We start from the raw sequence: 27,171 nt of genomic DNA, 5'->3' as shown, positions 1-27,171 counted from the left end.
AAGTCAGTTTAAATAAAACCCCACAGCGGTTGACAGCGCTGTACATAATGGTAGACTTGTGCGTAATAAGCAAGCGAATAATGCAGAAAACAGAGATTTTTAGATGGGAAACTGTTCTTGGAGTGCACTGAGAGAGAGAGCGCTGTGCATTAGTGATGTGCGGATCGATACTGAAATATCGATTCTTCCGATACCAGTCATTTATGTTCTAGAATCGATTCTCCTATTAAAATATCGATATTTTAGTAATTTAGGGTAAATTTGTAGTTTATCATTAACAGGAACACAGTAGAAAGAAACTATATCATTCGGACTGTCTACATTGGAAGGAACTACTTCCTCTTCCGCCTTTCATAGTCATGTGCGAAATACGGCTGTATAAATGTGTCGCAGCCCCTGGCGTGCGCACTCACAACTATGGCTGTGCGTAAACGGAGTCATGTGCAGACGTATTTTATCTCCACAAACAGCCAAGACGCAGTTTGTGATACATGTGGCAAGAAAGTGAGGTGTTGTGGCAACACCACTAACCTTGTCAAACCCCTCAGAGTAAATCATATCACAGAATATGACGAGCTTATGTTGAGGCGAACTGAAGAGGAGGAGAGGGGTAGGTGCTGCTAGGGCGAGACAGACGTCTCTCACGGAGTCCTTTAGTGCTGCAGGCAGGCAACATGTTCAAATAGCGCACAACCTCAGTTTTTTTTATTTCTATATAATAATTCTGCATATTGAGTGATAAGAACAAGTAATCTGATGTCCTGTAATCATTATGAAGCTATAATTTGAGATACAATAAAAGACACAGTAAAAAAAAATAAGTTTTTGTACAAAGTATCAGTATTGACGCAGTATCGTCGATACCACCCTGAATTTTACTTGGTATCGGATCGGAAAGGAAATCAGTGGTATCGCACATCACTACTGTGCATGAAGTGTCATTTTATCGTGGTGGAAGCAAAACAGCAAAAGTAAGAGAGAATTCATGACGATGTTTATGTGAAGCGTAGTTTGGATCTTCTTTTGCTGCTGGTTCAGTCAAATTTGGTTGGAGAGAGACAAAGCCTACAGCTTCAGAATCTAGCGCAAAAAAGAGGAGAGACGTAAACACAAAGCGCGGTACGTGAGAACGCCGACATCTCACTGATTCTGATCCTTCGGCGGGTCCGCGCTTTGTGTTTACATTTTGTTGAAATTTTGTGAGGTTTAACCTCAGATTCTGGCATTTACGGCAAAATAAATTTATATTTAAAAATCGATTCAGGATTTTAATGAATCGATATTGCGTTATTCAAGCTAGAATCGATTTTAATCGGAAAATTGATAATCAAAACCCAACCCTAGTAAGTTGCGCCTCATTAGTTGGTGGAGAGGGGATGTTCCAAGCGAGGGAGCTAAGTATCTTATTCAAGATAGATAGGAAGTCTGGTGTGGCATCAGCAGTAATGTGGGTGAGCCCTCACCTACCTACGGTCATGAAATCAGAGTAATGACCAAAAGTAATAATAATAATAATAATAGTACATTTTATTTGAGGGCGCCTTTCAAAAGAACAAAGTTAATAAAAGAAGCAATAGTCATAAAATACATACAATAAGTTAAAATTGCAAAACAGAACTTGACAACGGATAAAATCAGCACTAAAGCAAATAAGTCAGTTTGAACAGATGTGTTTTGAGTTGTGACTTAAGAGAGTGTACGGTTATGAATGCAATTTGGATGGATTTGTGGGATTGTTTGAACTAAATGATTTTTCAGTATTCAGAAATAAGAGAAGAATAGAACAGGACACTGCAGACAGTCATTTGCCACTTAACAGTCAAAACCCCAAGCATATTGCCCAATTAAGACACTGCATTGAAGCAAGTTATGTCATGAATCTCAATTGTGCAATGGTATCCACATCTACACCTTATTGCAGTAAAGACACTGGTAATTGAATAGAATAGAATAGAATAGAATAATCCTTTAATTGTCCCACAAGGGGAAATTTGGGTGTAACAGCAGCAAGAAAGACACATATACAAACAAACAGTACACAAGACACAGAACAGAAACATACACAATTTTTACATATTTACATCAAAGAGAAAAAAGGACTCGGACAGGTCGGAGCTGCTGATACTGGCTGCCAGCTCGGAGCGGCGCCGGAAGACCAAAAACTTGTGCTTGTTGTTTATTTTGGCACATTGTATCTATAGCAACATAAATGTCATCAAACTTTGAGCATGCATAGTAGATACATAACTTGCAGGAAAACATTAATACAAAGTAAGCATTTCTTTTAAATAAGATATTTTAATCAGATATCACAGTTGACTTTACAAAAGCAGTTCTTGTATCTGAATGACTGCTAAAATTAAAGCTATAGATCTCTTCAAAATTTATTTAGACAGGCGCTCGGTCTTCTTAGTCTGAAATTGAAAGGAGGCCTTAGCGAGATGACTGATAAGAGACGGAGACACTTCCTTCTGGGAGAATCTTAGTGCTTACTGCGCATGTTCAAGCTTTCACTAATAAGAGCTCACATTTCATTGTATTTAGCCCTATGCTGGTTCTCCCAGCTCTCCTTTTGATGTTGGAGGTAACGAATACAACCCCATAATAGAGATGCTACTTCAGTCAGCTGCTTCCATGAGATCTGGAGAAGATCAGTCACAAGCCCACGCAGATGCAAGTCCTTGAGAAGGCGATGAAAAAAGGCAGCAGTATTTATCCCACTTGTGGCTGTTTTCAGGACTGGGAACAATGCCGTCTTTATGGTGTGGTTTTATCTCTCCGGCCACAGCCGAGAATGGTTGCTGTCTTGTGATGGCCACTGCATAAATCAGTTTTGGACCTCTTGCTTAGCAGTGTAGTCATGCAAGAATTAGATAAGAAGAGGACATGGATGGAGAGAAGACAGAGGGGCTGTTTGAGATCATGAAGACAGATGAATTGAATCACTGATACAGGAAGAAACATGAGGAAAGAAAAAGGGGGAAAAAAGAGGGAAACAGGAGGAGACCTGACAATTAAACAGCCAGTACAGTGCGTGCTTTTCAGAACAACTCATCCCTCCAACCATCTAAGCTCCGTTTGAATAACTTACCATAAATAGAGGTTTCTTATCGACTTATTCATCAAAGGGGGTTTCATTCTGCCTCACTTTGAATGAGAGGGAATGAGCTGTTCTTCTAGATTACAACTCCTCAACTTTGTCTTTGAGGATTAGGGGGAGGACAATAGAATACAATTGAGTCAGCCAGGGTGGGTGCTGCACAGATAAGTGCTCACAGGAATCAACAGAAGGACCGATGAAAACAACATGTTTTCCTGCCTGTGTATTTCTAGCATCTCATAACTGTCTGAATATGTGAACAGAGATATTTAACGTGACTAAGAAGATTACTTTTCTAAATGGCGTTAAGTGGCTAAGTCAACACTTAAAGATTTTTTTGTCCTTCTCAGACAAACTGTACTGACTCAGATAATAGCTGTTGATTAACATCCAACAGTTGAACAAAGCGCATTTATCAGATTCATTCACAGAAATGCAGATCGTAACTTGTGCGCATGCTTGTCTCTATGTGTGTACATACACAAACACACATGGAAGAGGGGTTCCTTGATGCATCGGTAACCCTTCATTAAGACTAGAAAACACAAGCATAGTGAGGAGACAGGCCATGCTTTGTTAAGCTGCTGAGGGAGTTAAGTAATGCTGTTGAGCGTGTGTGCTCAGTGGATCAGCCTTAACTGTCTTTGGCGTTGATGAGATTTATCATAAAGGCATAATGTCATAACCATATCATCAACACAATGGCTCCTTAAGATTAAAGGAGATTTGGTGCGCCAGGATCTTTGAAGTCTCAGATGAAACACTGGAACATCTCAACGCAAGTGAGACACCAACACACTGATTCATGAGCAATCGAAAAAAAAGCAATGAGGTATAAATGGTGAATGGGGAGGTTTATGCCGCGGATGCCCACAGGAACACATAAGGCACATTCCCATTCATATTATTCCTTCCATCTGTGTGGAATATGTGGAGTTTTGTGCCTGTTCAATGTTATGTCAGAATAATGTGAGGTGCTCCCAGATGTACAGGCAGCAGCATTATCGGAACCTGCTTCAAAGCACTATATGGAAACAACAGTTCCTTTGTGTGTTTACGCAAGCAAGAGAGACAGGGAGAGCGCTTTTGACAGACCTTATTACCATATAGCCCCTCTCTAATCCTGCCATTCCTTTCTCCACCTATAATATGGCTGCATATCCGTTAGCGAGGCTACAGACGGAGAGGAATCTGCAGTGGAGGAGAGGGTGATCAGAGGGCGAGTAATTGAAAACACACAAAGAGTACTGACTCAGAGAACCCAGCTACCAAGGGAAGGTGTGTGTATGTCTGTGTGTGTGAGACCATGTGTTTATGAGTGTGTGTGTGTCTGTGCAATGCATTGAAAGCCCTGATGAACAAAGGTTTGAATTGCGAAAGAGACAAACTCACTCTGCGTGACATCTGACTAAATACTTTCATTGTTTCTCCTGCCGAAAACAAGTATCAAGTATCGCAGCCGGGAGTGCAAAGAGACAATGCTCTGAGACCTGCCTCGTTAGTTTACTCCAATGTGAGCTCATTGCCACAGAATATACACTGTATCGAGTCAATCCACAATTTTGTTCACAAATCTTGACATTCATTTGCCACTGGACTGAGATAATTCTAGCTGCTGCACAGCAGTATTTGCTCATTTTCTTTATATGAGTGGAATCTCACTTGTGGTTAGTCTCGTGTTAAGACGCTGAGAAAATTCCATAATTTTGTAAAAGCAGTTTTACTGAAAATAAAGTGAAACTGGATCTAATTATCTCAACAGCAAAATCTGGACTTCAGAAAACGACTTCAATACTATGGCGACTATTTATTCCAGCCTTCATGCTGCATATGAGCATACTCATACTGTGTAACCCTGCCTGTGTGTCAGTGTCTCTTAACACCAACTCACCAGCGGCAAGAAGAGAAAACAGTGCTTGAACACTGTTTATTCATCTGAAAGTGTTAAATAATGTAACCCTGTGCACTACTACTCGGAAACATCCTGAGGCCTCATGGAAAGATTTAGCACAGAGAGAAAATGTGAGCGATACCGGGGAGAACTTGAGGTTTCTTTCACCGAGGTCTGAAATATGCTCGCGGCATTCGAGCCATGAGGATGAGAAGCTTTGGGACCAGGGGGCTAATTTACATAAAAAATCTGCGCCTATATGGTTGAATTCTACACTTCCCATATCACAATGCAAAAGCCTCCAGTGCTTCAGAGCAATTCAGCGTTTGGATTGTTTGATTGTTTGGGGCTGTCTGGGCTTTCAGTCATATGGCAGTGCTCCTCGGGACACAGGCCAAATTCATAGCATATGTTGGAAGGGTATGACAGGAGTTCAGCGAGTATGTGTTTTTGAGGTGTACACACACACAGACACCCACACACAGAGAAATGGCCTTTGTTTGAACGATATGTTTTTGGCAAGCATTCACACACATTCATGAATAATGAATGCATGTGTGTTAACCTCCACACACAATGACACGCAAACACACACTTTCCCTCTTTGTGAGCCTTACACGTACCTAGTCACACACGAAACCCAACAAATAAACACAGACACTGAGGGCAATTTGTCTTGATTTTGTAATCTTTGAACAAAAAGGTCAAACCGTTCTGATTGGTCGATCAGGGCGCTGATATTGTCTATCTACATCATTTGTGCGAATGGGGTTTTGGATGTGAGTGTGCGTGTCTGTCTGTGCGTGGTTTTCTGTCGCACATTGTTGCAGTCTTCTGCCAAAGACACAACCATGTAAGGTAATTCACCCATCCTGAACGTGTGCTTTGTGAACATTAATATCGCAAACATCTGTGCATGTCTGTGATTGTGACTTGGCAATCTCTCTAACGTTTGCTCTGGACCCTGCGACACGATCAAAAACATATTTGTGCCAACCTTATCTTAAGAGTGGCTTTCATCCGCCATGCTGACTGCTGCTCTGGTATTTTTCTGTTTCTCATTCTTTCTTTCCCTCCCTCCTTCCTCCTCTTTTCCCTCCATCACCAGTCGCAAGGATTTCCTCTATTATTCACGTTTTTCTCCACTTTTCCTTGCTTTCCCTCTCACTTTCTTTTCTTTTCTTCTTCTTGTGGCCTGTTTTGATTCAGGATGTGCCAGTTTGGGTGGTGGAGCTCCCCAAACCCTGAAGGGGCATTGGAGCCCTCGGAACATTGGTCTCTGCCTCTCCATGCGTCGGCATTGTGAGCATGGGCTAATCGTTAGAGCGAGGCCTCAAAGAGAGAGGACAAAAGGTCACCGTGGGTCACTTTGGCGTCCTAACATGAAAGGAGCTCCCAGTTTCAATGAGGATTAACCAAAAATTCTATTGACTGCGACACTATGGGAGCTCCCAGAATCTTATACATGTGAATTCCTCCTCCTTCCTTCTCCTCTCCTCTCCTCTCCTCTCCATCCAGCAAACATACAATCACAAACATACAATGAACACATCATTCAGAAGAGAGTTAAAGGAGCAGTGGCAGCACAACTAACGGTCAAATCCTGCCCCTTGACCCCTCTGGTGCCTTTCAGTGTGTGTGTGTAAATGTATTTGTTGTGAACACGTGTGAGGGAATTAAAGTGTCTGTGTGGCCAAAGACAGATTACGAGTCACCCAGCAGAGCCTAATTTAGAGGTTAATGTGTCAGGTAATGAACTTAATGTGCACACGCTATGGTGCTGTGAGGTAAAATCTGACAGGGCATACCTTCAAAGTCAGTTCCAAGTTCTTTCACTACTTAGAGGAGCATTACATTCTTGTGCACTCTGATAAAGAATGATAGACTGAGATCAAAATTCAAGAATTGTTTCACATCAGATGAATATATGACAGAAGCAGAATGGAGATAATGAGATGACAAGATGAAAGAATTACTGAACTATAGCTGTACCCTCTATGTTAATGTGCAGTCCATGGGGGCCCACATTCACTGCCTTTGTGACCTTAAGGCTATGCCATACAATGTTGCTCAGTTCCAGTCATCTCTGTTCTTTACATTTTACAGAGGCCAACAGCAGGGTGCTGCTTCACTAGCCTGGCACCCACTTCATGTCATGGGCAGAGCTTAATAGCTACATTCCTCGCTGGCAGTAAAGCTTTATGTGCCCATACATCCAAGGGGTCATTATGACAGAGGCAAGATTTCTATTATCTTCCAACATGAACTTCAAAGACGTTCCTCTAAGTGGAAGGGTCGATCATGCAGAACCAAGTCCTATTCAGGTCCATTCCTAGAGTTCCATTGCTTCTGACATGCTTTTTTTTTTTCTTGGTAGTGAATCGTGAATAGGTTCTTACACCTGACAGAGTGCTGACTAATGATAAATCCTCTAATCAAAGAGAAGAAGGCTACACAGTCATCTTTGCTTTGACTTGGGTTTGACGTTGATTATTAAGAACACTCACATCAGAGCACATCAGGCTAATGTGTTTATGCAACTGCCAAATTCAGATTCTTTGTTTGATCACACATATAAAGTTATAGGTAATGAGTATTATTTCAGCTTGAAAAAATGTTGTTATTGAGCAAAATTGTAAGCAATAATGCCTTCTTTATCTGAAAATTTGTGACTCATAACTTAATAATATGTTTGCATCATTTTTAACCTTTAGTTACATCATGTAAGTGGAAGGAGTATTCCCAGGGGGCCACTCAAGCATTCAGAAGTCTTGCAGTCAAAAGGAAGACTACACAAAGGATAGGTCTGACTAAGAAACTGGTAACAGTAATAGATTGTTTTCTTCTAAATTTCCATGCAAATCAGAATAAAATCTGGAAATTCTTTGCTCAGTCTGTTGAACTAAAGGCTCCAGGGAGCCCTGCGCACATGTGTGTCACTGATTAATACAACAGGCTTTCCCAAAAAATGTGAGGCAGAGGAAAAAAGAAAACACCAACTATCAAAAGGAAAACACAGATTTCCCATCATCATCTTCCCCTCTGTCACAGCTGCTGGTGAAAGTTCTGGGAAGTAGCCGTAAAGCTGGTAGTCACGGTTCCTTGGCCAACTGCCTGTCTGATACAGAAGCATCAGTGGCACCAGGAATGTCATTTACTATCAGACACCCGTGCGTAAGCGGGGGTGATAATGAAGGTATGCTTTAATACTGATAGTGCTGTTCATAAAAGGAAGAGATAGAACAGAGTCAAAGAAATGGTGGGAAATGTATTGCCCCTGATATAGCGATGGAGGAGTCATACTGCGCCCCCTTTGTGCACTAAAGGCTGTATTGGGTGCACAGATAGAGAATGGAGCCCTGTGAATCCATGGCACTAGGGCACGAAATGTGAAAAGAAGGGGGCGGACCTTCACTCAAGCATATGTTATCCATCAACAGAGAAAGCACAGTGATATCAGGGCTGGGCTTTAATTACATTTGAGTCTGACTGATGACACTAAGAATAGCATGCTGTTGCATACATGGAGTATACTTCTAGGTGGCCTTGGTGGGCATGGTTACATTAGACTGCCTTTAATGCCTATTTTTCTCTGCAAGATCATCAGCCTTAATGTACGGTAACAATGCTCTCTGAGCCACACTATATGAAGCATTTGTCTTGAATCAGTATTTGACCAAAGAGATGCAATTTCTTGCCCTTTTTGGCTTTATTTAATATACTCTAAATCAGTCTATGCTACTTTGTAATTCGGCTTACCACTGGCCTTCCAAATAAGAACAGATGATTGGTTGATATGGTAATACAGTGGCACAAATCTGCTCAAAATTGTATTTTGCATAGAATATTGGACATTTAAAATTGCGTAAATGTTTTCATCTTGCTTTTTGTAAATGATGCATACAATACATGCAGTCAGTGTCATGCAGCAAAAGTGCCATGTCATGAGCAAAGATTGAGCAACACAGAGCATGATACAAGAACACAAATTGAAAGAATGGCAGAGACAGACATGTGCACATGAAGTACACAGCCACGCGCGCACACACACACACACAAACGCACACACACCAATCCCCAAAAGGACAAACAGCTTTTGTTTCTGTCATGCAAGGCTCAGAGAAGCAGAGAGAGGCTTTATTGGAAAAAGGGCTGTGGTGTTTTCCTCTCCAAAATCACTAGGGCTCATTAGAGAAGACATTTCAGAGCTGGAAAAGAGCACATGACACATCACACTTCAGACAGCTGACCTATTTACAGGGTGACTTGTAGCATATCTATAAAACACACTACAGCCCCATCACCAGGGACCAGTCCATCGAGTTGGGGGGAAAATATGAACTAATCTTCTTCTGAGGTTACATACAGGGAAGGGAGGGGGGGGGGGTGATTTAGCTGTCAAAGAGAGAATAACAGGAGCTTACACACATCAAACACACTTCAAATACCAGTGACGCACATATTCACGCCCTACAAACACACACTGTTATTTAAGTGTTTTATATATCCATATACTATATATGGATATATTTTCTATGAGTCTTCAGGCGCCACACCACAAGCTTCCAATGATGATGGCTTCCATGTGTTGCCTATCAGTGGTGGAATTTACCTTTTCCATGGAAGAAAGGCCACCCGACACAGTGGCATCCTCCAAAAGGCCTCCCTCTGAGAGAGAAATCTAAATAAATCATAAACTATTTAGTTAGATGATGTCATACATGTTTTTGTAGGGGATACCCAAGGGGTAAACACAGTGTTGTGGTCAATGAATCATGCAACTGTCTGAATTTCAGCATTCATCTGAGCTGTTTTTGGGTTGTTTTTTTTTAATAGGCCACCTAGGGGGGCACCCAAAACTAAATTCACTTTTCAAAGTAAAAGACTTACTTCACTTTACAATAATGCGTTATTCTGCTAGTCATCTGTCACTCATTGACACTTTGCAGAACTGGTTGCACACTTTATCTCAGTTTGACTTTTCAAATTTTTGGCTGATGTGGCTGACATTCTGACGTATGTTTTGAGACCCAGCAGGGAGAATTTGGATTAAAATGAAAAGAAAAAGAAAAGAAAATCTCTCTTTTACTCCCAAACTCATTCAAATCTGCATATAGACTGGCTTCAGCAGTGGCCCTGGTATCTTAGTTATCGGTCCACAAACAGTGCAAAACATATTATCACACTCTTTTTTTTTAACCAAGAAAGGAAAGAATGTTTTGCTCCTCTATTACTTTGTCACTGATGTCCAGCATACCATTATCTTTTAAAAATCACAAACCATGTTCATACTTCACCAAACTACCGATACTGAGAGGACAATACAGACAGACAGTAGCTGATGGTTCTAAATAGGCGCTGGGTGTAGGTATAATGGCTGTCTGTCCTGTTGTGGTAGGGCTATGATAGAGAAGCAGGAGCGCTTTTCTATTCTACCTGAGTACTCAAAGCGCTTTATATGACTGGCCTCATTCACCCATTCATACAAGCACTTTTTTCTATGCTTAAGAGCTGTCTATCTAACATTCACACGCATTCATACTCAGATGGATGCACTGGAGAGCAACTACGGGTTAGTATCTTGCCCAAGGATATTTGGCAAATTTATTAGCCAGTCAAAGCTGCTGGGACATGCTCCAAGGCCCCCACAATCCTGAACTGGATTAGCGGTTAAGAAAACGGAATAGAATATACTTTTAATTTAATAGGAATTTATTAGGCGAGCTCTAAAGATTAGTGTCACCAATTCAATATCTAAGCGAATGTGAAATATGTTCACAATCTGCAGTTTAAGTGGGATTTGCTTAGCTGTGCATCACGAGGAAAAGAATTACTTAGAAATAAGTCACATAATCATTTCTGTTGTGAGCTCCAGTAGATTTGACTTCGTCGTGGACTGGCTGTGGTCAGCTGACCTGTTCCTCTGCTCTGGGGCTTCACCGCTCTTAGTGGATTGAGCTAACTGAATTCAACAAGATAGAGATTAATGTTACATCACTCAACGCCAAGCCAGAATAAAGGAAAGTTTAAAATGTAGAATTTGCTGAATTAAACTAATTATTATCATCTAATTAAACACTGAGCCTGCTCTGCACCTATTCAGTATTCCACCTCTGTAAACTTAACCACAATAATAGAAACTCAAACTTAACACAAAACCCCAACAATCAAACTATCATATGATTGTTGACTGTCAGGGCCTTTACCTTACAGTATAACGTTCCTTGAGCTGTTGTTCTGAGGTGGCTCTTTGTAAATAAACCTGAATTGAATAATACAAACTGGTTCATCCTGAAGTGGATAACTGGGTAGTCGGGGTGCCAGTTTAGCTCAGTGACTGAGGAGGTGGTCACATGGCCAGATATCAGCACCCCAGGTTTGAGTCTGACCCCGTTTGCTGCACGTGTTCCCTCACTTGCCTGTTTATCATCACTGTTTCACTATCCAATAAAGGCAAAAATGCCAAAATAAACTGCATCAGATTAATCATTAAGTGAAGATAATAGAATGCCCTTCTGGATCGCTCAAACACAATTTAACCCATGCTCTTTTTCTCTTCCGTTGTTATGGAGTGTATTAAAGGCCAAACGTGCATTTGAAGAACATTATGAGGCCAATATAAAGTTGACCTTTGATCTTTCAGATATGAAATGTCATTATTTTAACCTATTTAACATATGTGTCAGATTTAGTAATAATTAACAGATGGATTCTTGAACCATAGGCAAAAAGGTTTTGTGAGGTCACAGTGACCGTGACCTTTGACCACTAAAACACTAATCAGGTCAGGTCACAGTTTGCGCGAGATGTAATGGAAATGACTGAGGTGTTCCTATATTTAAAAAATAAAAACAAAATGTATCACCATGACCACGAAAGTTGAAATTTGAAGATAATCAAGAGATACACAGTTTATGAGGCAGCTACACTGAGGCACTCTTTAGTAATAACCTCAGTTTATATGTTCTGAAATGGGGCAGCAAATTCACAAGCAGTTAAACAGTAAAGCTCATCTGTGTGAATACACACCACAGTGTAGATCTACAGCAGGGTGTTGCCAGCGCAGACTATGCACGATCAGCTCATTCATCTCAGACAAATATTTTTTTAATGTACTTTTAATATGTCAGTGAGAATTTCTATATAGAGTATGTTCCCACAGCACAGAAGCAAGTGTGTTCTTATCTTAAATTGTATCGGCAGTGAAACTCCATCTCTTCCTCCTGTCTCGTTCCCACCTATCCAGTTTAGTCCAGTTGTGTTTTGAAAGGGTGGTCAGATTCAATGTTATTGCATGATTTCATAGAAACTCTCCTCCCTGCCTTTGAAGAAGGGAAGAGCTGACTGAAGCTGAGTGATCCCTGCTGTAAGCCCCAGTCTGGGCAAGACCTGAGTGAGTCCCACCAACAGGCCTCTCTCATATGCATCCACATTCTTCCTGCTCTTTTAAGCAACTGGAACAAATTCATGTCAACTCAACAGATTTTCAGGGCACCTTTGAGGCTGTTAGCCCATTGAAGCCAACCTTTGGGTGCTTGTCCCAGGTGAGGCCTTTGAAAATAAACAAGAGGACAGAGGGGCTCATTCTTTTAAGGTGATGAGAGTTCAGGGGCAGAGGAAAACAACAATTACCAAAGGTGTAGACATTAAGCACTGAATGAGAGCTGTTCAGAGGTAGAACTTTGAGTAAATAAGCAATGCAGGGATACTAGCTGGGTGCTGCGGACATTGATAAAAGGGAGTAATAGAAAACCTTTTTCTAACTCCACACTGACCTCTTTGGTCAAAGTGCTGCTGCTGGGCTGGAGGTGTTGGGTTTCCGTCAGCTTGGCTGTCTCTCTATACTCCATTTTCACACTATAATTAAGGTCTTGTACTTTCATATAAACCGTTAATGGTGCAAAGCAACGTTTCTAGTCAACAACAGCGAGGTACCTGAAAACAACAGCGCACATGTTTTAAACGCACAGCAGCTGCAAAGGGTTGATGTATCAGTTCAACACTGTGCAACAGGATTGCAAAACAGTGTGTTTATTCTCCATCCGCCCACTCAGCTTGGCTGTTTAATTCTTCTGCTCTTTCGAGGATTTGGCAACAAGGGAGATGGGCCTTCCAGACTAACCTCGAATGCTCCAATGACCTTACCTTGAAATGAAAGGCCTAACATGTCTCTCTGGCATCAAAGCTCACCGCAAAGCTCTCAAATGGCATATACATACTTTAGAATAAACATAAGGAATGCCTTGTGACTAATTTGAGGTCACATGAAAGTGACATGCAAAAAAGAGAGTTTTTGGGAATAGGGAGCTCTTAGTCTGAGAGAATGTTTTTGTTGGCACAAATTAACACCACAGTTAATATCTGCACAAAGGCCCCTTGGCTGTAAAGTACAATAAAGCTGTTATTCATCCTATAGATGCCCCCATGACCTTGTAAACAAACAAGAACTACAAAACCTGTGGAAACATTTATTATCTGCCCACTATCACTGAAAGATGACTAACAGCAGAGACATGATAAGTTTACAAAAGTATCAAGTTTATCTTGGTTTATAACCATTCATTACACATTTTACACAAGAGACACATCAAATTACCCAATGGCAAATGGCCAAAACTGCTCTAACACTGGCTCAAGTTTGGTGTTTGAAGGCATGCAAACAATGGTTTCTAGGAACTAGGGAGGTATCAGTGTGGGCCAATTGGCCCTACACATACACACAGTGCAAGAAAGACCCTTTGCCTTGTCACTGCTTTAATGCCTTGGCTCACTGGGTCATGATGAGCTCCTAATGACCCGAACAAATGCATTCTCTATCCCTCTGTGCTTCATCTGCCGGGATTTTCTGCCATTGATTCGGTTCCCCCAGTTCGTGCCATTGCATGTGCCAGTTGATAGGGGATGTTTATGAGTAATTAACAACAATTACGGTCGTTGAGTTTGCTTTATTTGCATGAGGATGGGTTTTTAATTGTGTTTGTGCTAGCACCCAAGCATGAGAAGGCTTTTGTCGTAAAATGACTGGCTGTGGCACTCGAACATAGTGACCAGAGAAAACAGAGGGGAGCTGGAAGCATGAGTGTTTTGAAATAAGAGATTTTGCCTTTGAAGTTAAATGATAATAATAAAACAGCTTAATGTAGAGTTTTGTAATAATTCTCAAATTAAACGCTGTAATTTTTAAACTGTCAGAATGAAGTGGCTTTAATTATTCACAACAAAGAAAATTCCAGCAGAAGCATTCTGTGTAAGAAAAATCTGGAAGGCTCTGTCTTTCTCGTGCTCTCTCTCTCTCTCTCTCTCTGCGTCAGTAAAGTCAGACAGCTTTAGAAATCACTGCAACCAATCAAGGAGTGCCTTCCCACTTTCGATTAATAACTCTGTAGATAAATCAGTTCTGCTGGTTAAACAGCAGGGGGCAATCACAAAATAATCCCGAGTGAAGAGTGACTGAAGCTAAATGGTAAAAATAATTATTTACACCAACTTCTAGACCAAAAAAACAAGTGAAAAAAACCAAAATATATTTAGATTTACTTTTCGCAAATACAGGATCGATTTCATGTAAAAAAAAAAAAAAAAAAAAAAAAAAAAACTTTTATCACATCATAATAATGTCATTTGTTTTTCCTTACAGGGAAACTGATACTGTCTATAAATTGCTAGCATTGTTCTAGCATGACTGGTCCATTAAGGATTTCGCAATATGATATATGTCCTTCATGGCAGCTGTTTTCAAATGATAACTAAAACAAACTTAGAAGTCACAGAACTTACATTTGTGAAAAAGAAGCAGTAGGTTCTAGGGATCAAGTGGCCAGTGCTACAAATTCTCTGCTCAAGCTTGTTTCTTGCCTGAAATTAAAATAGAGAATGTTGTAACACATCTTGTGGTGCTTTGACATTCCTATATTTTCTATGTTTGCGAGTCTGTTAGTGTGCACTTGAGTCCCAGTGACGTAAATTTTGTCATCAGATGGTGAGCGCAAAGGCCTGTATGGATGTCTGCATACCTGCCTGTTTTATGTGATTACACATAAAATTTCTCAGGAGACTGAAATGATTCGGCATGAGCCCCCGCATCCTCAGGACCTTCTATCGCTGTGCCATTGAGAGCATCCTCACTGGATGCATCACCACCTGGTACGGCAACAGCACCGCTCACAACCGCAAAGCTCTCCAGAGAGTAGTGCGGTGTGCTGAACGGATAATTGGAGGTGAGCTTCCCTCCCTCCAAGACATCTACAGGAAGCGGTGCCTGAGGAAAGCAGGGAGGATCATCAAGGACTCCAGTCACCCCAGCCATAAACTGTTCAGTCTACTACCATCAGGAAGGAGGTTCTGCAGCATCCGGTCCCGTACCAGCAGACTGAGAGACAGCTTTTTCCATCAGGCCATCAGACTGCTGAACACTTCATAGACACCTCACCCTCACTACTGGAACTTCAACATTATGCACTCCATACTGTATATAAATACCACTGTTTTGCACATACCAACCTCTGTATATTTTATATATCTTATTTTATTGTTTACTTTATTTCATTTGTAAAACATGTATATACATACTATATACACACTCAAACACACACACGTAGAAAAACATATTTAGTATACACATTCAGTAATGTATATACCTTTACATATTGTACATATATTTATTACTTTTTAGATTAGCCATTTTTATATTTTGCTTGTTTTACATTATTGTATTTTGCACAACTCTGTTGCTTGTGAAGCTCGCACACAAGAATTTCACTCACATGTACTGTACCAGTGTACCTGCACATGTGATGTGACAATAAAAGTGATTTGATTTGATTTGATTTGACATCGACTCCTCCGTGGAGAATTTACATTGCAATGCACCTATTACAGATGCGCCCCAGGCGTTGGACTTCAAGCAGACTTCAAAGAAGCATAACAGGAATTACTACTTGGCTGTCAGGTCAACAGCTGCCACAACAAGGTTTATCTACGTTTTACTGGCAGGTGTTTTACCACTACGAAAACCAGTAAAAAGAAAAACTGCATCTCTTGCATTAACTTTGCAAAACACTGCTTATGTTTTAAAATTTCCCTGTAAGTTATTGTTCTCTGGGAAGAAGCAAGTGCAGTATAATGGCTCGTTGTATATAGACCTATCCTATTTGCACAAATAAATCCAAAAACCATTGATCTTTGTGGTCATGATGTAATCAAAATATCTTTTTTTTTTTCTTTGAATAGCTGTTTCCACAGATGACCTGCATCATGTTGATGATCTAAGTTGTCCTTCAGAACATGTCACATCTCCCTCACAGTAGAGCCTGTATCAGATGCATGCTCACTACTGGAAATACTCTGCCTGACCAAAGTGTGCTGGAGGCAGGGTATAACACAGCACTTGCTAGCTGTGAACATCATCAGTCCATCACTTGCAGTAGTCTCACAAATGGCTTACAGCTACTTGTGGGCTCCACAGGCTCTCCTTCAGAGCAATGCTGGCTGATAGAGGAGTTGAGGAGGAAGGCTATTAGTCCCATCTCCAGTCTTCTTCAATATTTCATAAAGAGCCTCTCTCCTGTCTCTTGATGCCCAGCAGCCTTCCTATGCATGCAGCATCAATTCTTTATTCCTGAACTGCAAACAGCTGTCACTTGTCTCCCAACAGGATATAAAGCAAGGTCCAAAACCCCCTTTGTATACTTTTACTAAACTATTTGCCCTGATCATTCATTTCCTCTGGGCTTCCCACAGTGCTATGGGTTGTGCTGTTTTTATAGAGGTCGGATAAAGTCGTCATATTTAATCTTTTGCCTTTGAGCAATTGTTGGCCAGAAAATGTGAGTTTCGTGCTTTATGCACTCTGAATTAGAACAGGGAAGTCATTTTGTAGGGCTTGTGGCAGCGCTTTTCAGGTCCTGCTTGCACAAAGGAGGAGGAGTTGCTACCACTACTTATAAGGACTCTGGCAAAAAATGCTTCCCAATTGGACAGATTGATATCCCTGAAGTTTAACTGACTTGATGTTACTCTGTGATGATTGGGTCTTCCCATAATTTCTTTTGATCATTGTAATTTACAGTGTTCAAATTTAGTTCAGGAACTGGGGGATATATATGCTGCAAGCACAGCTTTGGGTCCAGTGGGACTTTGTTCCCTGTCAATTCAGAATTTGATTTTTAAAGTTCCTTCCTGAACACTTGGGTCTTCCTGTGCTCCCTCCTATACAATGGAAAAGGCTAATAATTTACATTTTACGCAATATTCTGATTAAAACTGTGCAATTTAACATAAGTAATATATAATCTCACCAACTATCTGTACTCAAATCATTTTGTTCTTTTGTTAATAGACTGAATTTGAGCCAACAGACATGCTTTATTCCATTCATCTCTAGAGATTTTCATCTGGGGGTTGTTCCTCTCTGTAGACAGATATGAAACAGAGTTATCCTTTGAGCCTGTAATAAGTGTGCTATAAAACCAGGTCAAACCACCCCTGTTTCTTACGTGTTTCAAGGTCAGTTGCTCTTTGGTGGATAATATAGGCGCTGCATAATTTTTAGTTTTTGAGTATACACATTTTCTGATTTGTAAATATTTCTTTAAATGTTATAGAACACTTTGAATTTCATAAGAAATTGCTAAAAGACAATAGTTTACCTCCTTTGTGTCAATTGTTAATTTCACCGCTTTTTAAAACTCTACATCATTTGTCCCAGGAATATTATAGTACATGATAGTAGAAGGCATACGTTATACTGTAACATAATCTTTTGTGTTGGAAGTCAAATTAATAAGGCATTTCAAAAAGAAAGGGTTTATGACATATATAAGACTTGTGATTGTGATTAACAGACATACAGTGAGAGTGCTATATTATTTCAAAGCTGAGCTGATACAGTCGCATGTTTGGTGATTCAAAGTCTCCTTGTTAAATTCTAAGTACAAGCTGGACCTGTCTCACGATTCCCGTGAACAGCTGCATCACGATAATGATGCCAAAAGGACGTCTTGTACATATCAGTGAGACACGTACAAATTGTACCCAAGGTTGCTAGTGACCTGAGCAATGCATTTAAGGATTGAGTCCACCTGATTTATGTGGCACCATTTCACAAGTGCAGCCATCTCAGGACACTTTATATTGTAAGGTGAAGACCCTATAAAATTAAAGAGAAAAATCCAACAATTCCCTTTAAGCAAGCACTTGCTTGCTTAAAGGGGAAGGGAGGAAATATTCCCTTACAACAGGAGGAACCAGTACCTGCAGAAAGAGTTTCTTTCAACTACTTATAAACTTTTCCTTTCGCTCTTGCTGCTATCCTAATGTCACAAATCACCCCTTACACTCATTTCCACAATCCCACTCTACCTGGACTCTATTCTTCACCTCTCTTGTGCACTGTCCATTGCTTTAGGTGGTTAATCCCAGCTATTTCAACTTGTCCACCTTCATTGCTTCTACTCCTTGTAGCTTTACTGTTACACCTGCCTCCATCTTATTCCCTCACATGTACTTGTACATGTACACACACTGTAGCTTGCCTCCACCAGTGTGTGAATGTGAGAGTGAATGAGTAGTGGAATTGTAAAGCGCTTTGGGTGCCTAGAAAAGCGCTATATAAATGCAATCCATTATTATTATCATTATTATTATTATTATGATTATGATTATTATTATGTAATACATCTTGTTTTACTTTTATTCCTCTTCTCTCCAGTGGATGCCTCCACCTCTCCCTGCTCTCACTATAGATCAAAATGTCATCTGCAAACATTATTGACCACAGAGACTCCTGCCTGACCTCATCTATCAACCTGTCCATCATCACTGCTAATAAGAAGGGGCTCAGAGCTGATCCCTTGAACACACCTGTCATCCCTGCCACACACCTCATCACCGTCTCGCTGTCCTCATACATGTCCTGCAGCACCTTCACATACTTCTCTGCCACTCTCGATTTCCTCATACAGTGTCACATTTCCCGTCTTGGACCCCTATCATATGCCTTCTCTAGATTCACTTCTGGCACTCTCTATACACTTTTCTATACTATACAAAGCCATATTGCTGCTCACTGATCATTACCGCTCTTGTTAACCCAACTTGAACAACTCTTTCAAATAGCTTAATGGTGTATAGCTTAATCAGCTTTATCCCTGTGTAGTTACTAAGGGATAACGTAACTAAAAGCTTATTTCATAATAAAAGCATATGTGTCTCTATGTGTATTTATTTATTTTTATTTATTTTTTTACATTTCTTACTTTCGAAAGATGCAGTTTTCAACAAACAACCTGTTTTAACTTTCCACTTCTTTCACAAAACATATCCACGTCAAGTACTCTTTAATAATCAGAGAATCAGATGGGGATCGTCTGTGTATTTGTCAAACTTCCTCTCCTTTGAGGTGGATGGGAGTGAGACACAGACGACCTGATCACAGAGATGAAAGATTGAGAGACAATCAAAGATAAGAAAATAAAAGAGATGACAAGATGAAAGAAGGTAATCGCTGCGTCATCAGCTGAATTGCTCATTAGATCAGACCGCATTCTGAGAAACGCCCAGCGTTATGAAGAGACAGGGTGGCGTGTATCTTTTCCCATCCAACTTTTCTTTCTGCATTTGGCACCGCTCACTAGTCACATCCTTGCACTCTCGGTGACCAGCACATTTCCATGAGCTTCATAGAGGCCAAGTCACAGCATCACAGGCACACTTGTGGCTGCTTGAGTATTCTGTGACGTACATGATAGTAGAGGGGCATACATTATGCTGTCACTTGCTGTCAGTCACCCTGTTCCTCCCTCCCTACTCCAGACACTTTGCACTGAAAGAGCCTTGTCACAGTCAGTGTGTGCATCAAGCCTAATTGTTTCAAGTCAGCATCTGTGGTTAGAGCCTATCCGGAATTTGAACTTACAGATTGACAAGGTCGCAAGATAAGATGTAGTGTGCTTGTAAATAACAAATACCATTGGTCTCCAGATGAGGGATGAGGTGACAGTGTGGCCAAGGAGGGGAAGCAATGGTTCAATGTCAAATCACAGTAAACAGTCGTTTGCTCTGGAGTAAATCTTCAGCTCCGTGAAGCAGAAACCTGAGTCTCCTTCTGCTGAGGCACCGCGGATTCACAGAAATCCTCACGGAGCAAAGGGATGGGAAAGAGTGGGGAGAAAAAGTAACAGGGAGTGAGGAAAATATGCAGGAATAAAACGGATAAAGACGCGTTACCAGGAAAGGGACTGATTTCATAAACTCTTTACCCCCTACCCAATCACCCCATGTGCAGCCCTCCAAGGTTAGGTCCGTCCATCTGGCTTGTAGAAAAGAAGGAGAAGGAAGGAAGGAAACGGCAGGGGAAGGAAGATGAGAGTGAAATACCTTCCCTGCTCAACTATTATTCTTTGTTAACCAGTTTTTAGCACTGCTCAATCGCTCTGGTGGTTTTCATTAAGAAAGGAATCACCTTTGTTTTGCCAGGACCCCCTAATCAAAACCAGACGCGTTGGAGTTTTTAATTGAAGCAAGCTGGACCTCCACGTTGTACACAACTGGCTAAATGTGACAACTTATCCCATCACTACAACAGTGTTTCCCAACGGACCGGAGAGAAAAACATCCCTTCAGTGAGGGAATCTAAGGGGTTTGTTAATATGTCTCTGATTTCAGAGGACTGTTATTGTTGAAACAACTCCAGACTGCTATTTACTACCACATCAACCTCTCCTTCTGCGTTACATTACTTGCATCGTGTTTGACTTTTTCATTGGGTAAGGTTATGGCTATTGGAACCGTACCGTAGGGGCATGTGTCCGGTTCTGGCTTGGCAGTGGGAGAGTGAAGAACCCATTGTGTGACTGTGTGTCCAGAACTAGCCAGCTCTCTGGGCAGGGGAGCTTGCTTTCAGCTGAAAGAAAACAAGAGTCTGAATGAAAACGACAAGTTCAGAGCTGAGGATGTTTTTTTTAGCTGCAGCCAAAGCACCAGTTCCAGTTCTTGCTTTAACACCACCATAAAGATAGTGTTTCATTCAGCTTTCAGTCTTTATATAATCAAGGCCACTGTTTTTTTCCCCCTGTTCCTCTCACATGTTGACAGTTGAGCCGAAGCAAAAAATTGGGGACAGATAATCTACCTGCTTCCTTCTCTTCCTCTGCTCCCTTCTCCTATCCCCTGTGAGTATTTAGGTTTCTTTGAAAAACAATATTAATAATTGGGAAATGTGGCTTCTCCGGCTCCTGCTGTGTGCTTTTCTTTCGTCGCTCATTTCCCTCTCAAAGCTCCCTTGATGTGGGGCTTGTTGTGCTGTTTTCAGAGTAGTGTGAGACCTTGGTGAGTTATATCCAGGTCTCCTTCCAAACTCTGAGTCGAACGTTTTTCATGTTCCTGTATTAAAGCACATGAAAGAGCTTTGAGATGCTCACCGGATAGAGATGTTATGGGGTAAAATGAATCTGATATGTAAATCCATCGGGCGTGTGCTGAATGTGCGCAAATGAATGCGGGAAACATGTCATCAGCCACAAATTGTTTCCCACCCAGGCAGATTTACACAGGGCAAATCAATGCACTGTCTAGCAGTCAAAAACCAAAGTCACCAAAGCCATGACCACAGGCATGAGCAGTATCCTCCAAGGGTTGGAGATAAGAGCGAGGAAGTCAGAGAAACTGCATAAGAACAGTAAACTCTCCATATCAATGCATTCGATATTCAGTGTAATTACTGAAGATAAATCAAAGAGGCAACTTGTCTTGTCATCACATAGTCATATTTAATTGTTTTGCCATAGATGTGCAGCATTCAGTTGCTCCTCCATACACTGCTCCTTACTGTTTTCATCCTGATACCTCTTAAACTCATAACTCATCGCGCTATCTATCATACATCTTCTTCATCTCCTCCTCTTTTCGAATCCTCCTTTCCCTCCCTGCCCTGTTTCTTCGTATTCTGAGTGCTGCAGTGCAGCTGTGGGTGAGCAGGGGTAACGGGAAAGATGGAGGGATCGAGAGAGGCCCAGAGGAGAGGGGCTGATTATTAGTAAGAAGAAAGAACTAAGGGTTTCAATATGTCCCACAGCATTTCAAGTGGGACAGGGGAGTTAGAGGAGCCAATTTAGTCTGCCACAAGGAGAGAGTGTTTGCGTTCACTGCATTTACAGATTGTTATTCTAACCACCCGCTCCTACTAGCATCTTCATGCCCTCCTTATGCTCCTTTATAGACACCATATCCATCCCCACCTCAATTATTTTACCCTAAAGGGACCAGCTGCTGTATACGACATGAAACAAGACGGTTATATTCAAGAAAAGAAGTTTAAGCTCCACCGGAGGCCACACATGTGGGGAAATATTTAATAAGACCTTATGTTTTATGATGATGATTATCATAGCATGCCAGCAGATGATCCTTCAAGGCTGAAAGTAGTGAATTAGTCAAAAGGAGTTGAAATATTGCAAACTCTTACTCAGTGAGTCATTTCAGCATGCAAAACCTCGACAATCCTGTACCACACACAGTCTCGTATAGCTCATACGGTCAACTGGACGATAGCAGGCACCTTACACTGTGTGTGTATGTATGTGAAAAACATCCATGAGCTGGATCCTTCAGGGGAGGGGAGGATAATGACACAGACCGTGATGAGTGGAGAGGAGGGGTCCTGTCATTTCACCCCAACATCATCATCTCTGCTTCAGCAGCACCTTGGGACACTTCAGCGCCAAAATGAGAGTGGAGCTGCACCCACTGCATATGAACATACATGAGCATTTTGATGTGCATCCAGATTTATCTAAAGTCCTGACAGGGAGTGGCAGAGAAGTCGATGGCCTAGCCTTTTTGTGAAGCAGTTAGGTCCAAAACAAATAAATCTTAATATAATCCTAGTTGTGGTTAAACACAGCATGAAGAGAGTTTTGATCTCCATCCCCGGAATGAAAACACTACTGTACATCTGACTCTGTGAATGATCAAACCCTGTGATGATGACTAAATGTCAAAATATCATGCTGGCCACAAAAATGCATTATCGTAGGACCCCGTGTTATCCATAGTGGAAAAAGCAGACGGAAAATCTCGTAGATGAACAACCTTTCGTGACACGAAACACCCGCATAAATGTAGTGAATATGTCTTGTTAGACGAGATTCTTTCTGTGGCTACAGAGACCCTTTGCTAACTCAGAGCCGTTAAAATAAACAGGGAGGTCCCTAAGCACAGTGCTTTGGACAAAGGTTAAAGCAATATCCCCCAGCACTATTCATTTCAGAGAATCCATCCCACTCACTGGCTTTGATCCTCACTCTCTGCCCCTCTTTCTCTCTTGCTTAACCAGGTTCGGTAAGGAGGTGGTTGCATGTTTGTGTGTCTGAGAGAGGTCATCGTGAATCCTTGAAAACATCATCTCACTGACTGCAGCAGCCATTGGCGCCCATATAGCACCACAAGATCTGGCAGTGCCAAGTAAAGCCTCGAGCTAGGCACGCAATGGTAAGTACAAAATAGACGTAAGCAGTTTTATCTGCACTCTCAATTCAAGAGTGTATTTGTAGACATGTGCTTGTGCGTTTGTCTGTGAGCGAAGATCAGCTGCGAAAGGCCCCAGAGGAAAGCGTATCCCTCAGGCTGTTTACCTCCACCAGAGCTGTTTACTTGACCCCCGATGATTTAGACGCATAACCAAATAAAAACAGCCAGGCGAGTTCAAACAAGTAGTGACGCATAAAGGGTGTATGTGGAGGGACAGCACTGTGTTCCATGATGGCTCGCAGCTGGACCTCCCCGCGTCACCTTCAGCATTAGGGATGAACTAGGAAGACCAAACAGTCATAATCCTATATCAAATCTTTTTTTCTTTTTTTTTCAAACACGTAAGAACAACTTGAGCTCTTTATAAATCTTCGTAACACATAACTCTGAACGTGTTCCATTAAAGGCCGTGGGTGCTGGCCAAAAAGTTAATTTCACTGAAAGTCAGCATTTAGGGGAGCAGACTATGATTCATAAATTCAAGAGGAGCATTTGTAAACTGGTGCAAACTTCCCTTATGTGTGTACATATAATCATGTGTACCACCTCTGGGGCATATTCCATCATTTTTCAACATTGTGAACATTTGGCCATTTGTACATTGTTGTTTATGTTTTGACAGGAGCAGCATTGTTGTGTAGCAACGGATCCATTTACATAATTTCTCCATGGTGTAAGCACTTACATAATGCCCCCATTCATTTGGATCGAACTGCAGCTCCCTTTAAGGCCCCTGGACCTGCAGACTACAGGATACACACCCAGATTTTCACATATTCACATGAAGAGTACAGTGAGAGAGGAAATGTTCATTTAAAAAAACAATATTTGGAGGGTGAACACAAAAAAATAAGTAATGGTGCAGTTTATCTTTTAAATTGAGAAAATATGCAAGAAATGGCTTGAAAACAAAATCGCTACATATGCATAGACTCACTGAGATGTACGCATATTGTGGATCATGTGACGTACTGTAGATTCATGTTGCTGAGCTTAGCCAAGAGCATGTATGCCAAAGTGTAATTTAGTTGTGGCAACTATTTCAGCAAGTATAGTTTAGATTGTGTACTCCCATATGATGATGTCATTCCCTTTCAAATTAGCAGTCGTCACTGCACAGCTCACTTACACATTTGACCACACACCCACACATATGCATAAACCCAGCACATGCACAAATTAAAATGCGTATAAAAGGGGAAATTGATGGAATAGCTGTAAAAGACTGGTGTAAATGATTATATTCAGTGTATGATTCAGTGATTATTTTCAGGATTTTGTTAAAAGCTTTGGCACCACCACATGACATGAACACATGACTGATGTGACAATGAGCAGAAGGTGAAAGCAGGAAAATATTTTTAAAAAGCAGGCACTGTTTTTAGATGCCAAACACAGACATTGTAGGAATTTCTATTTCTGTCAGTTTTGTTTTCCATTTTACCGCTACACATGACATTTTGTTTACATCTGGCACAAAACTATCAGTTAAGGTCATCTTACATCACATTTGTTGGCATATGTGCCATACTGAAATGCAGTGGAAACCATGCCCATTGTGCTGGCTTGGTTTTGGAGTGCCCACACTATTCTGTTCCTTTTTAATGAGAGAGGAACAGTGGGAAGAATGAACTTTGAGAATTTCCCAGAATTACACAAAACAACCTAGCCCAGTGAGCGAAAAAAGCTCAAAAGGAGTAACTGTTGCTATTTTAGAGTGATCATCAAGGTGAAGATAGATCTTGGATTATGAGTAACATAGTTCAGAAAATAAAGTATACTAGCCATCCCTAAACTCAAAATCAACTATTTCAAAGTCATTTTTGATCTTATGATGATTTGCTTTATGAGGTTGCAGTAGCGCCTCCAGAATTTTTTCACAGGGGTGGCCATACAGGGCCCAATAAAAATATTGGGTGGCACAACAAAAACAGAATTTCCGGTTTTATTATGCTATTTTCAAATATAGCTTACTCGAAAAATATGGCAAAAATGACAAAGCGAAAAGAGTTAAATGCCTAGTTCCTGCTATTAAAGTTGATGTCACTAAAAACAGGTATATATGAAAACTAAATAGGAATTTGAAATTCTATAATAATCAGTTTTAAGCAGGAATAAATAACAAGTTAATGTTTCAACTCATTGTAGGGTGTTTTCCTCTCTCTTGTGCTCATGTTTATTAGAAAGATTTCCAACACAGGACAGTCTTGCCAGATGTGCCCCCCCCAGTCCTCCCTTTAGTGGCGCCCCTGTGAGGTTGATTCTTCAGTACCAGCTTTACTTCCACCACCTGATATCTACCGCTCCATTTTAAACCATCCTCTTTGGGAATCCCTGGTGCATATTATCATCATTAGGCAAATGCTCTTGACCATGTCACTTCGGCAGCCACTATGTATGATTATATTTTTGAAGTAGAGTTGTCATCTGCACCAGCTGCAGCAGTCCTTCACACCACCCTGACACAGACATATGAATCCAGTCATTCTCCCCCTGTAATGGGCACAGGCTGTGCTAATCTTCTCGAAATAGAAGAGGGAAAGAAAAGAAATGAAGAAGAGGAGCAATAGGTCCAGGCAGAGATACAAAACTCATGCATTTGCCAACCCAAGGTAGCTTTGCTTCACGCTAATAGCAGCACACCATCAGGAACCAAGCACCATCAAAAATGATCAGCCAACCGTAGCAGGTGGCTAAATTTGGACATGCGTGCAGTGGACAATGAGAGTGCACAATGAGAACTGTCTTCACGGAGAGAGCAGGTAGAGGAGAGAAGCAACGAACTTAATGAATACAAATCTTCAGAATACCACTACGGACCTCACAAAACACTCACATGGCAGATGACAAAAACGATGTGAATATTGATTTACAGTCAATGCTTCAGTGTTATTAATGTGGTGATAGAAATACGAGGTGGGTAGAAGAACCTCTAAAATGGCTTTGAGCTGAGCTCTGTTCCACGACTGAAGCAGTGAACCCTTACAGCTGCATCCTGTGTAAAATCTATCTGACATCACTCCCACTGAAGCATTTCCATCTCACATTATATTGTTCTTATTGTGAGGATGTGATAGTCTCACACTTTATTTTACTTCCACACACGCTGTCTTTTTCACCATGCTGAACACACACATACAAGTGCTCTCAGACAAGCCGAGTGAGTGATATTTCTGTTGTGGTTGAAGGGTGGAGTGGGAAACAGTGGACCAAACCTGGTTTAAAGTTAGAACTGCATTGCCATATGAAAATTACCTCATTTCCAAATTGAGGGAAAACCCTGATGGATACTTTGGAACACATTACAGTGGCAGGGCACCCCAATGTCCCTGTCACTTGTGATAATAATCTTCATAACACTGAGTGATATGATTTGGCAAAAGGGGGGAAACAACATGATGTCAGCTTCTAACTCTATGCCTCTTTTTTGGTGCCAGCGAGTCCACTAATCACATAACATTGAAAGATCTGAGCAAAAGGACTTCACTGTATGCAGCTCTAATCACAACACATATGTATCACTACATGTACAGTACAATATTGATGTCTTGTGGCAGTTTTTACTCAAGCTAAATGCTGAAGAGAGGGGGTATCTTTGTAATGGCTGTCGTGGAATAAACCAAGAGTAATCAAGAAGATTACTTGGCTCTATATT

Source organism: Pelmatolapia mariae, linkage group LG7 (assembly GCF_036321145.2).
Source record: "Pelmatolapia mariae isolate MD_Pm_ZW linkage group LG7, Pm_UMD_F_2, whole genome shotgun sequence".
In the NCBI taxonomy this organism is placed as follows: domain Eukaryota; kingdom Metazoa; phylum Chordata; class Actinopteri; order Cichliformes; family Cichlidae; genus Pelmatolapia; species Pelmatolapia mariae.
The sequence above is the reverse complement of the archived record's forward strand: the minus strand, read 5'-3'. Positions refer to the sequence as shown.